This window comes from Trichosurus vulpecula, chromosome 4, assembly GCF_011100635.1.
Source record: "Trichosurus vulpecula isolate mTriVul1 chromosome 4, mTriVul1.pri, whole genome shotgun sequence".
Classification (NCBI taxonomy): Eukaryota; Metazoa; Chordata; class Mammalia; order Diprotodontia; family Phalangeridae; genus Trichosurus; species Trichosurus vulpecula.
Genome location: NC_050576.1, coordinates 294,505,880 through 294,522,513, shown reverse-complemented (window position 1 = coordinate 294,522,513; position 16,634 = coordinate 294,505,880).

The window sequence follows — 16,634 nt, the reverse complement described above, 5'->3', positions numbered from 1 at the left end:
GTCCCTATTCCTCTGCCTCTAAATCCGTTACCAACACTAACCATTCCAACCTCACCCACCGTCCAAACCAGTGCAAAAATCCCAGAACTCATCCTGATCAAGCCAGGATGAATTTGGACTATTTTCGGAGAGTAATGAAAAAAGAATTATGCGGGGGGAGGGGGGAATGGGGGAGATAAAACCTAGGCACTCTCTGAGTTGTTGATACTGAATTCCAACTTTAAGTCCTATAATTAAGTTATTCTTGAATACTCATAGATGGAAAAAGTTGATTCCTTAAGAGATAGAAAGGGCTGCCATCTGTTCTGGAAAAAGGGAGAAAAAGTCCCCAAGTCACAGCAATCCCCGTTCCCATGACGGCAGCTAGAAAGTAATGTTTCAGTTTTGCTGCTATTCCCTCCTTGCCATGAAATGGGTAGGAGACAGAAGATTCCTTGAGTTTTCTACACCATTATCTTCTTGCAAAATGCGACACGTTTTCAATAACAATATTAGCTCGCATTTACAGAGTGCTTTAAAGTTTGAAAAGTGCATTACATATGTAAACTCATTTGAACCTCAAAACTCTGTGAGGTAGGTGATATTATTATCCCCATTTTACAGAAAAGGAAATTGAGACACAGAATGTGTTAATGGGTCTGTGACTAAGTCAGTGAAGATACTCCTTGTCAGCTGGACCAAACCTCTTGGCCTGTGGAGGCTGGAACTGAACAGACAGAGCAGGAAAGAACAACTGTGCAGAGACTAAGTCAGAAGTTTATTTTCTATAGTGAGGGAAATGGCTTGCATGCAAGGAGAGAAATTAGACACATGTGCCACCCCATCCCCAGTGGTGGACCCTGATTTAGTGTGGGCAAATCTCAATATATCAATGGCTTATACCATGGCTACACAGTGAGCTGTAGCCCTGACAGTGAGGAGTAACAACACTAAGGAGACAAGTTTGAGTCATAGCAGGGCTTCACGACTGGAACTTGTCCAAGCTTGTCTGGTGCTTGTCTGAGCTCAGAGAACACCTAGTACTGCCCAAATCAATACAAGAATTATATGAAATAATTCTGGGATTTTGCTGTAGCTGAGTTTATCCAGAGGGTGAGAGCAAAGGATTGTTGTTATGCCAAGCTCAGGGCACAGCTTGCTTGCTGGGCCTTAGCTCTGGAAAACAGGGTGTCTCTTAATAGTATCTTGACATCCTCAAAGTGCAGATTGGAACTCACCCACCTCTTCTCAGCCTAAGAGACTCTTGGATTCACCCAGTATGCTGTGAGCCTTCCTTTAGGTCTTCTGACATTATGGGAGTACGATGCAGGCTGTCCATCTGTTCTCCATTGCTCTTGTTACATGCCTGGCCCAGCTTCTTTTCCAATAATACATTTCTTTGGTGATAACTTTTATGCCATTCTTTTGGTATGCATTCATTATTGGTAATATACTACTGCCTTTTTATGCCCCGCCATGTGTCTCTGCATTGCTCTTTGGGTGACTTTCAATTTTCTTTCCTCACAGATTGTAGTGCTCTATGATTCACAGCTAAATGGCATTGCTATTAGAATATCAGAGCTAAAACAATGAGATTTTGTTTCTGGATAAGCTTAAGGGCTTTGAAGGCATCACCCAGTTTCCTAAATATAATCCAACCTGATCTCTTCAGCCCTTTCCACTCTGGATCCAGTTCATTGTCAGTCTATGTTGTCTGTCCAACACATGTCCTGATGGACCAGCTCAAAGGCTGCCTGTACAACCACATAAGCTACTTGGGTTTTTTTCTTGGATGGTTGAGTTGAACTCTTTCCAGTGACTAGGAATCCCACTTAGGAGGCTGTGCAACGTTCCAGGGCTTGATGCAACAAACAATGTCAACTATAAATAATGGCATTGGAAGACTTCACCAACCAAAGAGAATCCCTCTTTCACTTGCACTCTATCCTGGACTTCCTTTGTGACAGTGGCAAACAACTTTGGCAATCATATGTCCCCCTGTTTTATTCCTTTTTTGATATTAATAATTCCCATAGAAATAGTATCCTAAATCTAAATAGTAATTAGGCTCTGAAGATGGACCACAAAAGCAGTGTATAATATTTTTGAACCACAACTATTATGATCCTAGTAATTTTTTTGGTATTAATGGGATCATAGAGCTGAGTAGAGGTGTCAAACTCAAAACTGGTGGAGTTTACCAAACTCAAGTGGACACACCAGATTAAAATGTACTTGGGAAATATTTAGCAAAATAAATAAAAATACAATGCAACCTAGGTAATGTTAATTTGTGGTTTTCTATGTCAATATGCAGCCAGAAGGAATCATTTCTATGTGATTTTGACACCTCTACTCTAGAGTACAAGTTCTCAAACTTTTTTTAGTTTTAGGATCCATTGCATCCTTAAAAAGACTGAAAACTCTCAAAAGAGCTTTTATTTATATTGGTTATATGTCTAATGGTATTTACCATGTTCAAATTTAAAATATTACATTCTGAAAATAGTTTTCACTTCACTGACTCCCTGAAAAGAAATTAGGGACCTTCAGGGATCCTCAGACAACACTTTGAGAATCATTGATGTAGTCAGCCAATTGCTTTTGCAAACTAGCAAACTGACAGGTACAGGGGTGGTTTGGCTTGCCCAAACTCACACCACAAATAAATAGAGCTGGGATTAGATTTGCAGTCTTCTGCCTTCAAATATCAAACTACACATCTATTAATATGGGTGTACTTCATCCAGTTTCCATTAATACATTATAACCAAATCTTCTCCTTAACATTGGGATGCCTCATTGTAATGTTGCATTTATTTTTGTTTCCAAACACCAGCACTGGTTCCCCCAATATTTATTCTACTCCCTCCAGTCCCTCTCTTTACTTCCTTCTCCTATGCCTAACATGGTCCCAGTCACTTTTTCCTCTGCCCCAGTATCCATACCCCTTTAGCCAAGTCTTTCATAAGAGTATTCAATTCCATCTTTGAAAGTAAAAGGCTAACAAATCTTAAACATAAATAATTATCTAGGTCAAGAAGTAGAAAAGAAGGAATGGCAATATTTATATATCTCAGCTCCAGGTGAATGCCATTTCTTATCCTCCTCTCCTCAAAATAATTCAGGCTCAATTCTCACAAAATGCTCATTATATCAGTAGAAAAAGTCTTAGTAGCCTCAGTGCTCTGCCAGTAATGAGTATACTGTAACAAGAACCATTTCTGTCTCCCTCTATGCTGCTTTCCTCTATCCTCCTGGGATCAAGCCCCATTCCCATCACTTGGAATGGCCTTCATCTCATCTGTGGTCTTATAGCTCTAATGCTCAACCCTTTAAGGGGACTCCAAACACCACTATAGCACTGATACTCCTTTTTTGATTCACTTCTTATCAGGAAGTCATTCTCCCAGAAGCTTTTCTATTTCTCTTTCCCAGAAATCCCTGCCCAGGCTATCTAAATATATACCCTGAGTACTTAGTCTTATAGGAAAGCAAACTCCTTTCTTATCAGTGTATGTGCTTTCCTGCCTGCCTTGCCCAACTCTGCCCAAAGGGAAGAGAAAAGAGAAAAAGTGGCAAGGCTCACCTGACTGCCTCTGATTCTCACATTTGCTACAAAAAGATGAAACAAAATAATCCCTATCCTCAGGGATCCTTACAGATGAAATAAAGTCTGGAGGGGAAAAGGTTAAAAATGTGACCAGAGAAAAGAGAAGGTGATCAAAGAAGGCTTTTACAGTAAAGATGAATTTTGAGCCAAGTCTTGAAGAATTCAGTGGGTATGAATGGAATAGTAGAGAGAAGTGAGGAGGGCTTTAAATAAGGACTGATGTGAGCAAAAGACAAAGAAATGGGATCCAGTGAGAGCAGATCATTTTGTTTTATTATTTTTAACAAGGTCACTAGGGTACTAAATTAGGGGAATGCTGCAGGTATAGTTGGGGTAGATGTTAGTAAAATATTTTACCAATCCTTTCATGATATTCTTACAGAAAAGATAGAGAGGTATAGAATAGATGATCATACAATTAAGTGAATTTAGAACTGGTCAAATAACCAGAATCAAAGAATTGTTATTAATGGTTTGATGTCTACTTGGAAGTGAGTCTCAAGGTGAACATCCTGTAGACCTGTGATTGGTCCTATGCTGTTTAACAATTTTATCAGTGCCTTGGATAAAGGAATAAATAACACGCTTACCAAATTTGCATATGACACAAAATCAGAAGGGATAGCTAACTCAATGAAAATTCAAAAGGATCTTTATTAACTAAAATTTGGGACTAATTCTAATAAGGTTAAATTGAATAGAGATAATGATACAAGTTTAAAAGAAATCAGTTTCACAAGTACATGATAGGAGAGATATGATTAGATAGCAGGCTATCAGAAAAATCTGGGGTGTTTTAGTAGACTGTGTAATCAATAGGAATCAATAATGTGATAGGGCTGGCAAAAAAGCTAAGGCTTCTTTAATATATAAGTATATGTAACAACAATGCTACTTGCTGCTACTGCAGCTGTGTAAGACCAATAACACCAGCACACAGGAGGGCTGCCAGCCCAGGTTCTTTGATCTGCTTTTCTAAGGAAAGCAACTCTAAGGGGTTTACAATTTCACTTTAATCAAACATACATATGTCATTCACTTAGTTCATGGGAAAAAGTTAGTACCCTGAACTTCAGAGAAAACACAAATTGAAATTACAAGTAGAAATTATACAAAAAGCAAAATAACACAAATTGGCAGATAGGCTTCTAGCATACATAGTTCCCAGAGAGAGAAGCACCAATATCTGGGTTTTTCAAAGCTGGGGTGGGAAGGGGTGGGGGGGCAGCGGCGCAAGGGCTCCAACTGCTACCCAGAGTCTTGTCTGGTCAAATCACACTACACTCTTCCAGTGAGTGAGCCCCCAAAGCAAAACCTCTCCTCTGGAAGTTCTGAGAGTTCTAGCTTAACACTACCTCAGAGTATCTATACCCTTTTTCAGGGCCTGAGGGCTTCACACCTCTCACAACCTAATTAGCAAAAGGGTGTGGCCCTACAAACAAAGGCAAGACTCAAGCAAAGGCACTTGATTGCCTTAGTGTTGAGAAGCTCTCCAAAAGAAAAAACAGTAAAAAGTCTACTTTGCTTGCCCTTACAGTATAAAATCCAAGACTGAGGAGGCTATAGCTTCTTTGTATTATGCTATAGTCAGACAATTTCTGGATAGTAGCACTATCTTCTAAAACTGTCTTCAGTTCTAGGCTCTACATTTTAGGAAGGATATTAATAAGTAGGATCCAGAGGAGGATAATTAGGTTGGTGAAGGATCTTGAGTTCATGCCATATGTGGATTAGTTGAAAAAACTGGGAATATTTCAAGTAAAGAGAAAATTTAAGGGAGACATGATAGCTGCCTTCAGGAATTTGAAAGGCTGTCATGCTTAGCATGACAGCTTAGAAAGGTTAGAACATTGATGCTGCAATTAGATCTTTAAAAAAAAAAAGACTAGGCTGCCTTGGAAGATGATGAGTTTAACTTCCACCAGAGATTTTCAAATGAAACACTCACTCCAAAGCTCAGAACTAGAAGCAATGAGTAGAAATTGTAAAGAGACAAATTCAGAATTGATACAAGATGGGGAAAATTATGCAATGGCAATCTGGCATGTGCACAGACTCCATCAGATGATGTCTCCTCTCCTGGTGGAGAAGGCTAAAGTGTTTGATTCCAGTGGAATCATGATGAAGGATAAGGAAGATGCTTTGAAGAAACTGGAGCATACATGGACATTCTGTGCGTGGTTCTGGTTGGCTAAAATGTGTGGTTTGGAGATAAGAATTCGTTATTTGGTTTTTAAAAATGGGTTGGGAAAACTGAAAAGCAGTATGGAAGAAATTGGGCATAGACCAATATTTTATACCATTTGCCAAGATAAGGTCAAAAATGGATATATAACCTAGATATAAAGAGAGATGTTACAAGAAAATTAGAAGAGGAGTCTTTCCAGTTGATTGGCATTTGATTGGTATTCCACTGAAAGCGTCAGCTCCTTCCTGATTTGGCCCCCCTTTACTTCTTTCAGGGACTCCCCTTACAGTGTTCAGTGTTAGATTAAGGTTTTTGCTTTAGGTACTTTTTCCCTCTAAGGTCATAGAGCCCCAAGAAATAGACCTCAGTCCTTTGCATTTTTTGTTTATTTATTCTTTTCCATTCTAGGTTAAACGAGTGGGATCTCCAACCTAGGGAAAGGTCAGTAGAGGAAGCCACAGAAATCCGGGAATCACAATACAAGCTATGCAGTCAGCACATTGATTTACACAAGGATCAAGGACCCCTTGATTTGGGAGTGATCTTCTAGAACTATGCCACTTAAAAACTCAAGAGAGAACTCATTCAGCAGGAGATGCTGCCTTTGTACATGAGATTGGTGGGACTATGAAGAAACTAAGCAAAGCTTGGAGACAATTTCTCCAGAGACAAAGATGGTATGTATGAGACATTAAGGGAAATATTTGTAATTTGTAACTTTGAAGTGAATATCTCTTTGTAAAAGTTAGTCATTGTTAAATGTTTAAATGGAACTGGAGGCTAGTTATAGGCCCCTAACAACGGGGGATAGGGAAGGAAGGGAAATAACTAGCTAAGGCTTACACTAGGGGAGGGAAAAGATGTTCCAAACTCCTCTGGGTAACCTGGAATGCTGAAAGAAGATGCAATCACCCTGGCTTTAAGAAAGAAAGGTCAGAACACTGAAGGTGTAAATAGATCTTAATTGTAAAAGGAAGGGAAGGCCTAGGATGCCTCAGAAGGCACTTTCACTGCAGGTTTTCAAATGAAACACCTATTCCCTCCTAAGCAGGTGAGCAGTTTTGCCTGAAGGACAGCCAGCCCTGTGACTCCTGATTGACCTTTGACTCCTGAGTGACTGCTGAGTTACTTGATTGACTCCTGACAGACCTTTGACCTGATGCTCCTTTGTACCTCTATAAGAGGGCAGAGACTTTAGAGAGACTGGTGGGAGACATTTTGTGAAAGGAGTTTGAGAAAGACAGTTGAGAGAGGCAAGCTCAAACTTTTAGATGGTAGACTGGTGATCTCCATGGAGCCACAGGTATGTCCCATGATTCCCAGCATCTACAACCTTAGACATGGTTAAGAGTAGATTAACCTTACTTCCCTTGCCCTCAATGTAAGATCACTTTCTCTTTGGGTGAGCTAGGGTTTTATCTTGCTCCCAAGTTGAAGAGTATATTTACCCTACTGTATTCTATTGTCTATATAATTTTCCAGATCTCTGTTTACTTTGATAGAGGCTTACTAGCTGTTCATGATGGTCTTTGGTTTAGCCAGCCAGTATTTGGTGGAAAGGAGCTAAACTGGCAAGGGTATGTTAGCTTCCCTTTGAGACTAATCAGACTAATCAAGTGGTGTTTATTCTGAACACACCACCCATTGTACCCCTAGACTAGAGATATTTGATGTATGGTAGATAGATACAATTCTAGCCTGAACATTCTATTGAAGATAAGATAGTAAAGGAAAGATGACCTAGTCATAGATGTCCTGAATCCCACCTCCTTCCCCACTAGATAGCAATGACACTTTCAACAAGGGAAGTAATTGGAGTTCCCCTTGGCAGGGTTTGGGGATGGGGAGTAAAGGGAGAGAACAGATCCATGATCAGACATCTATCTATCCATGCTGCATGTGAGCCAGCCATATTTTTATTAGATAGCTACCAACAATATACATTCAAAACAAGCAAAGGTTAGATGACCCAAAAAAGATAGCTATAGTTTGGACTGGATGGCCTCCAGGGTCCCTTCTGATTCTGAGATTCTGTTAGATTCTAAGCTCCTCAAGGACAGGGATTATCCTTTGCTTCTTTTTGTATCCTCGATGCTTAGCACAGTGCCTGGCACATAGTCAGTGCTTAGATTTGCCTGGGAAAATAGCATAAAAGTTAGTTTGAGCAGCTTGGAAGGAAAATCAATAATTAACAAAAAATGAGAATGGAGAGGTAGAGAGATCAGGGAGGAAAAGACCATTTGACCACCTTCAATATAGACAAGTTAGGAGTGATATGGTAGCCTCTTGATCAGGGCAATAACATGATGAAATCAGTGTTTCAATTATATTCTGTTGGAAAGTGTGTGAGTTTGATTGGTGTCAGAAAAAGCAGAAGGAGAATCCTCATCAGAAAGGCTATCAGTAACCCTGAAGGAAGCAAAAGAGGGGCTGAGCTAGCTGGTGGTTATGGAAGTGGAAGAAATCACAGATATTACAGACAATGTAAAAAGATTAGGCAGAACTTCAGATATCTAGAACATCTCCTGATTTTAAAATGCAGAACCTTGGAGGAGCTGATTCACAAGACAACTGAGAAGGCCAAAAAGAACCAAACCTGAAGTCCATCTAGTCACTCTGTGACCAGTAGTGGTTCCCAAGACCGCATTCCCAAGAAATATGTTTTTCATCTTTAAGTTTCCCTTAGAAACTTGATCATGGGTTGGAAGAAGTGGACATATGGGGCATATGCTCCACATTAGTTCTAGATTTCTAGCTGTTTAGAGGTTGAGAATGAAGCTAAAGGTAGGTGCTGTATAGTGATGACAGTAGCCAGGTGGAGATGAGGCCAGAGTGTTTGGCAACAGGTCCCCTGTTTCTTTGGCTTCCTCCCAGGGAAGAAATTTGAAAAACTCCAGGGACTGAAGGTGCTTCCTCTGTTTCTGAATTGGTTGACCTGTTGTTCCCCAGTGAGTTCTCCACTTCCTGAACCTTGTCCCCAATCAACCTCTTATGAGACAGCCAAAAGTGCCCTTTCCAGTTGCTACCTTCACTCAGTGCTAAAAGGTATGAGATCCATTTAAAAAAAAACATTTAAAGGTTACAAAGTTACAAATTAGGAGGTGATTATTAGGATCAGCTAGGATCCTAATTAGGTGGGTTTAGAAGGTGATTATTTGCTTTATAAAAGGGTTGCTTCCTTTGGGATCCCATTAAAAAGCCCTCCTACTGAATTTTGAACAGTTCAAGCTACAGACATTTCATTCTTACTTAACTTTTCAAAAATATCTTTTGTATTAAGTAAGACCTGTGGAATAATTTCATGTCTCTTAAATTACTCAGTAAATGCAGTTTTCAGCCTTTTCCAGATGTGTTACTTTTATCCAATTAGACTGAAAGTTCATGGAAGACAAGGATGAAAGATTCTTTGGCGATTCCAATCCCTCACTCTCACCACACACACACACATACACACACACACACACACACACACACACCCCTCAACAAATCTATGTTCCAGGGTTGGGATACCTGTGGCCTCGAGGCCACAGAACAAATTTGTTCTGTGAAGTTTGCATTCAGCCAACAGAGGGCTGCACTTAAGGAGCTAGAGGGCCACATGTGGCCTTGAGGCTGAAGGTTCTCCACTCCTGCTAACTAGACACAGTTTTCATTCAATTAATTCTCTACCCACAGGATCAGGCTCTTTTATCTACAGACAAGTCAGAGATTTAGAAGTAGGGCTAATTTCTGGTGAACTTAGGAGACCTTAAACGGCCAGGTATCAGTGTTTTAAAAATAGTATAGCAAGATCTTTTTCCATCGAGATTCTGAGCAGACAATATTGAATTTACCATGTAGCAGAGATCACAGAGGTGCAATATGAAACCCAGATGACAGTATGAGATGTATTTTGTGTGTATTCTCTAAATTCCGCTGAATCAATCAATATCCCTCTGACGGAGCTAATACGGAGTCTAGTAGCAGTAACCCATGGACCTATAATAGAAGGCACTGATGTGATATAGTTACAGCTCCTGTGGAAGCATTACCATCTATCCTGACTGTGATCTATGGATGATGGGCTCCCAGAAAACACATTGACACAATAGACTGTAATGGCTCAGAAGAGGCCTTTATGTGATATTGTGTCAGCCATCCGCAGACAATGTCTCACTGGGAGGTTGCTCAATTGCCTTTCCAGAGCCATTTGCTCATGCTTCCAGGGTATGTCCAGGTGCTTCCTGGTACTTAGGAGATCAGGGTTCTCTGACTCTGTTCTAAGCCCCATTGAAGCATGCCTAGCGCCGTCTCCCATACTTCCATCATCAACACAGATCACATTTCCTTCCCTGGCCCAGGGCAAATCAAGTGATTCAATCATGGTTTCAATGAAAAGGAGCCTTTTTCCAGCATCCAAATGTGTTGGTGGATATACACCTTTACTTGAAGATAAATTGAGTTCAAATACCAAATGGTGGGCTCTGCTGGTACTAAGGTCCTGTTTTACTGTTTTTAGAGGACCTTTGTTCTTCAGACCTAAATATTCTTAAGTCACCCCCAACAAAAACTCATGTCTAGTGCCAAACTTGATGCTATGGGGAAAGCATAAGCTCCGCTCTACTCCAGATCAAGGAATTTAACAATGATAACAATGTCATTAATAGCTAGCATTTGCATAGCACTTTAAGGTTTGGGAAACATTTTACACGTGTTATTTCATTTGGTCCTCACAACCTTGGGAGTTAGGTGCTATTATTATCCCCATTTTACAGCTAAGAAAACTGAGCCTGACTTGCCAGCAGTAAATTCCTTGAAGCTTACAAACCAGCTAAGGACTCAAGACAAAATAAAAAATACTTAACAACATAATGTAGTATCTAATTAATTGTTCAATGTAGGGAGGAAAGGAACTCTTTGTTCCTTTCCATTCCACCAGATTCCCATTAAATACCTCTGATTTGCTTCCCTTTATTTGAGAGTTGGTTTTTGATAGTTTCCAATGCTGCCTCTGGACATAATTCTCTTGACTGATATTAATGAAAAGTCCCAAGTGTGTGATCAATTTAGTTCAAGTCAATTCAATAGATTGAGTTCCTACTATGAACAAGACATGGAGTTTGGTGCATAAAGGAAGGGAAAGTACTTGCTCTTAAGCATCTGTGTAATTGTTGTATCTCCTCCAAGTGGTGATTGGAATCACCAATCAATCAACAAATATTTATGAAGCTTCTATAGAAAATAAGCTTTTTGAAGGCAGACTATTTTTAACATTGTTTTCATATCCCCAGGACCTAGCACAGTACCCTGAAAATAGAAGGCACTTACTAAACCCTACATAGGATCAGAAAATCAGAACTGGAAGAAATGTTAGAGACCTGGCCAACCATCTGATTTTATAGATGAGGAAACAGAGGGTCAGAGAGGTTAAGTGACTTGCCAGGGTCATATAGGATATAAGTGTCTCAGGCAGGATTCAAACCCAGGTCTTCAAGGCTCCAAGTCATGAGTTCTACTCATCAGACCATACTACTACATGCTTGTTGAATGTGAAACAAACCCTTCTTCCAAGGAGCTTACCACTAGTCCCCCATTTTTGAGCCCACCTCTTCCATCTTATGTTGGCAGTGGGGAAGGAGATTGAAATCAAAAGAAACAACCAAAAAAAGGCGAGGAAGGGGACTAGATTCACAAAAAGGCCTTTTGATCTTCAATGCATATTTTTGAAAAGAACAAACCAACTTCGAATGGAACTCTAAAATTAGTGTGATGATTTCGTATACCTCTGTTTAGCACAGAGACATTTATGTAGAGAAAAAAAATTCAAGCATCTGAAGAAACCCATAAATATCCCCAAAGACCTCTTCAAACTTCAAAAAGGGGAAAATACATTAGCTTTAATTAAATGTTTAATGTTTATCACAGTTAACACATTTATTGAAATCAAATATGTGATGCCATACAGTTGCATTTTAGGCATTGTGTATATATTAGGGGTTTTTGCATGGTCCACATGTGCAGTATATTTATGTTAATTTTACAGAACATAGACCATTTTGAATTTCTACTATGTGCATTAAATTTTGCTATTTTGAATGATTATTGAGGATTATAGTGGTTTGGGTTTTGAGAAACATTGTTGGTCATACCTATGAGCTATATTATGCCAACTCCCTAAAGAAATGACTTTGTCCCCATGAGTGAACATTATTTGCTTTATTTATAAAGACATGCTTTAGGATCTGATTCCCAGGGTCCACTTGGATGAAAAGCAGGGACATAGTATACAGATTTTAATTGTTCTAGAGTTCAGAGGAGGGACAGACTCAAGAAAGGCCTCTTGAATGATCTTGATCTTGGATCTTGAATGATGAATAGGATTTGGATAAATAGACAGTTGGGAATTCCAGGTAAGAGATACAATATGAATAAAAGAATAGAAGCAAGAATGAGCATGGCCTAGTTACTTGACAATAAGGATTTTGACTTACCTTTAAAGGAGGGTGAGTGGTTAGAATTATTTTTTTAAAAAGGACAGAAAGAAAAGAAATAAGACTGGATGGGCTATATATATGATTATATAGGGGGGTGTGTGTGTGTGTGACACACATCATGATAGGGGGCAGCTAGGTGGCACGGTGTATAGAGTGATGAGCTTAGAGTCAGGAAGACTCATCTTCCTAAGTTCAAATCCAGCCTCAGACACTTACTGGCTGTGTGATCCTGGGCAAGTCACTTAACCCTGTTTGCCTAAGTTTCCACACCTGTAAAAGGAATGGAGAAGGAAATGGCAAACCACTCCATAATCTCTGCAAGAAAACACTAAAAGGGGTCACAATGAATCAGACTTGACTGAAATGACTAAACAACAAGATGTAGTATGAAGTGGGTGAAGGCATATCAAGATTGGTGAACTATAGCAGTCTGATTTGGTTTGCATATAGAATAACTGAAGAGGATGACCGCAAAATAATGCTAAAAGGAAAGGCTACAGCTACAGTGTGGAAGATTGTGGAAAACTGACTGAGGAATTTTTTTTTTCCAGTACATGATGAGAAGCCAGAGCAGGCTTTTGAGCAGGGAAGTGATACAATCGGACCCATGCATTAGCAAGATTATTTTGGCAATGGTGTATAGGGTCAATCAGGGAAAGGAAAAACTAGAAAGCAAGAAAATCAGTTAGGAGGCTATTGTGACAGTCCAGGTGAAAGATAGTGAAGCTTGAACTAATGTGATGACAGCAAAATTGGAAAGGAGATGACCGATTGGAGAGATAGTATAGAGTTGGAATTGACAGCAGTTGGCAACTGATTGGATCTAGGAAACAAGAGAAGAAGAGTCAGGAATGGTTGGACGACAGAGTGGTTAGAGGCAGGTTTGGAGGGAAGAAGCTGAATTCTATTTAGGATTTGTTGAGTTTGAAAGTTTGGTAAAACAGCCCATCTCCCTAGGACGTAGCCCAGCATCAACTGTGATAGCCCAACACTTGTCTCTGAGACAAAAACTAGTTTACTCTTGTTTCTTGGGCCAGAAAATACTCAATAGGCAAGGTCAGGGCTAGGGCAGCCTACCCCAGACTCAACTCCTGAGAGGTGAACTGGAGCCCCAATAAGATCCCTCCTCATGCCCAATTTTCCAGGGAGCATTCTAATACCAATGACACTGGTCAATAGTGGCCTCAGGAAGAAAACCAGGCTACCATAGCATTCCTTATAGGATACTCTGGTTTATAGATTTGGGTCATGTGGCTTTGTTGGATGAAAAGGACTGCAGCCTTGGAGCGAAGACTTACCCCCACTTCATAATCAGCATTCATGATGATGCTATTTAGAACCCCCAAAGCAGCTTGGGAGAAGTGCTAAAATCACCTGGGGAAAATCCTACCACATTTTCATTTTTACTTAAGGATGCAAAAGCATCCTTAAATACAACTTGAAGAACACCTTGATGAAACAGCATGCTATGGTGAGAAGGTTGTTGAAGGTAGAGTCAGAAGAGCTGGATCTGGATCCCACCTCTTCTCCTTAATAACTGTGTGACTCAGGCAAGTTCACTCTGCCTCTCTGTTCCTCGGTTTCCTCATTTGTTAAAGGAGGAAGGTCAGTATCAGTGTTGTAGGAAGTCTCTGGTGGAATACCCCAGGGATTTGTGTTTGTCCCGTGCTGTTAAAGTTTTTATAAAAGACTAGGCCAAAGACTTCATTGAAGTAATCATCAGATTAGCAAATAACACATTTTGCAAGGAGGGATAGCTAACACACTGGCTGACCAAGTTAGGATCCAAACAGATCTTGACAAGCTAGAGCATTGGGCTGAATCTAATAAGGTCAAATTAATTAAGCAGAAATGTAACATCTTATGCTTGTGTACAAAAACAAAACAATGTCATAAGCACAAGATATAGTTAAAAAACAACTTATCTGCAAAATGATCTGGTGGTTTGAGTGGACTGCAACCTTAATATAAATCAGCAGTGTGATATGGCAGCCAAAGAGCTAATATAATCATGGGTTGCATAGTTGTTGTTGGTCCTTTTCTAAGAGGACGAATGACATCACAGGGAGCCTCTCAAGTGAATTAGACTTAAGTGAGGCAGAGTTGCACAAAGTCATCAGCTTTATTCTCTCTTCAAGAGAAATGGAAGTCCAGTGGCAAGACAAAAGTCAAGATGAATGGCAATGGCCTGGGATGCACCTTGGTGTCTTTGATGTCTGACCAAGCTTTAAGCATTCCACGGTACCTGTTTCAGCTGCTTTCGTGGCCATTGGAACAAATTGTTCTCATCTGCCCATTCTGCTGGGGAAAGTCTGCTTTAAGAGAGAAATGACTTCCAGGAATAAGGAAGTGAAAGTCTCACAGTGCTTATTTTTATCAGAACTCAGCTAGGGTATTGTGTCCCAGTCCATACAGCATAGTTTTAAAAAGGCACCCAAATGCTGCCACCCACCTTGGTGAAGGGCCTTAAGTCTATGTTATATGGGGAGAGTTTGAAGGAACGGGCTAAGCATAGCTTGGGGAAAAGATAACTCAAGGGAGATTTGTTTTCAGGTATTTGAAGGGCTGTCATATGGAATGAAGATCGAACTTGTCCCTTTTGACGCAGAGGGCAAAACCAAAAGTAATGGGTGGAAACTGCAAAAAAAACTAATTTGGACTTGATGTCAGGAAAACCTCCCTAACAATTAGAGGCATCCAAAAGTGGAATGGACTATCTTAAGGGCAAAAATGTTCCCCTTCACTGGAGATCTGCAAAGAGGGGCCACGTGACCACTTTTTAGGCACGTTATAGCTTGGGTTCTTTTTGTCAACAAGCAATTATTAAGCACTTAGTATGTGATAGGTACTGTGTAAAGTTCTGGGGATAAAAAAGAAGCCAGTCCCTGTTCTGAGGGAGTTATCAGTATAATGATAAGAGTGTGAGGGTTAGGAGCTGGACCCAATAGCTGCCCTTCCCCTTCTCACATTCTGTAATTCTGTGACTAGTTGACATCTAAGCCTCTGGCCATTTCTGAATCTATGATTATACAGTCTCCAAGTTTTAGAATACCACTGGTATTAGAGATTTGAGAAACCAGAAAACTTGTTGCTATCTTTTTATTTTTTATTTATATTTTTTTCCTGGAAATTTAAAGTGGCCTCATAAAGGAGCATAGTCACTGAGTCAGAAAGTGACCGCTGAATAGCAACTGGGAATAAGGATTGGAAACTCATATTCAAGCATTAGGATGCTTACTAGTGCAGTGTCCCCGAGTGAATGACGAGGTTCTTATCTCAGCTGGTCTTCATTGACATTGAAGCTATTTGGGGGCCATCACCAGTCATCTTGACCTATGTCTTGCCACTGGACTCCAATGACTCTAGAAGAGAGAGTGAGGCTGATGACTTTACACTGCCCTGCCTCACTTAAATCCAATTCACTTGCAAGTCAAGACTCCTGATGTCGTTGGTCCTCTCTGAGAATGAAGGATGAACAACAAATAACAATTTATACACTATGTAATGAACTTTGTATTTTGTAGGTTATCAGGTATAGAATGACCTTCACCAACCACTTCATAATGAGTTGGCCCCAAAACAGTACCATAAAGGAGATAGCAAGATTGGGTGTTGTTTTTTTACCTTTAATCGTCTCCTTGAAACATAGGCTCATAGCATCAGAGATTTTGAGCTGAAAAAGACCTTAGAGGCCATCAAGTCCAAATCCCTCATTTTAAAGATGAGGATACTGAGGCATTATGAGGTTAAATGACTTGCCCAGGGCCACATGCCTAATAAGTATTTCAGGTAGAATTTGAACCCAGTTCTTCTTGACTCCAAGTCCAATGTTCTATCCCCTACACGACAAGAGGTCACCTCATAGAAAAGCAGAGATAATCTTATCAACCACCTCATTGCTCTAAATGCAAAATCGCATTCTTTTGCCTAGTATTATATTCAATTTAATTAAACAAATATTAAGTATCTGTGACACATAAGGCCCTGTATCAGGTCCTGGAGGTACAAAACCAAATCTAAAACAATCCCCGCCCTTAAGGAACTCCCATTCTTGGGGGCATACCTTGTCAACAGTCACACAGATTAGTAAATACAAGGCAATCTGAGGAGGAAAGGAGCATTAACAATGAGAATTGAGAATATTCATATAAATGATAGATGATAGATGGATAGATAGATGAAAATGTATTATATATGCATACATACATATACACACATATGTGTATATATATGTGTATGTGTGTATATATATATATATATACATATATATATATATATATATATATATACATACACACACATAGACACACACACGTAGGTGAACAAAAATTCCTATTAGGAATTCGAGGGCCTGATGGTGTAAAAAAAATTGAAACAAATC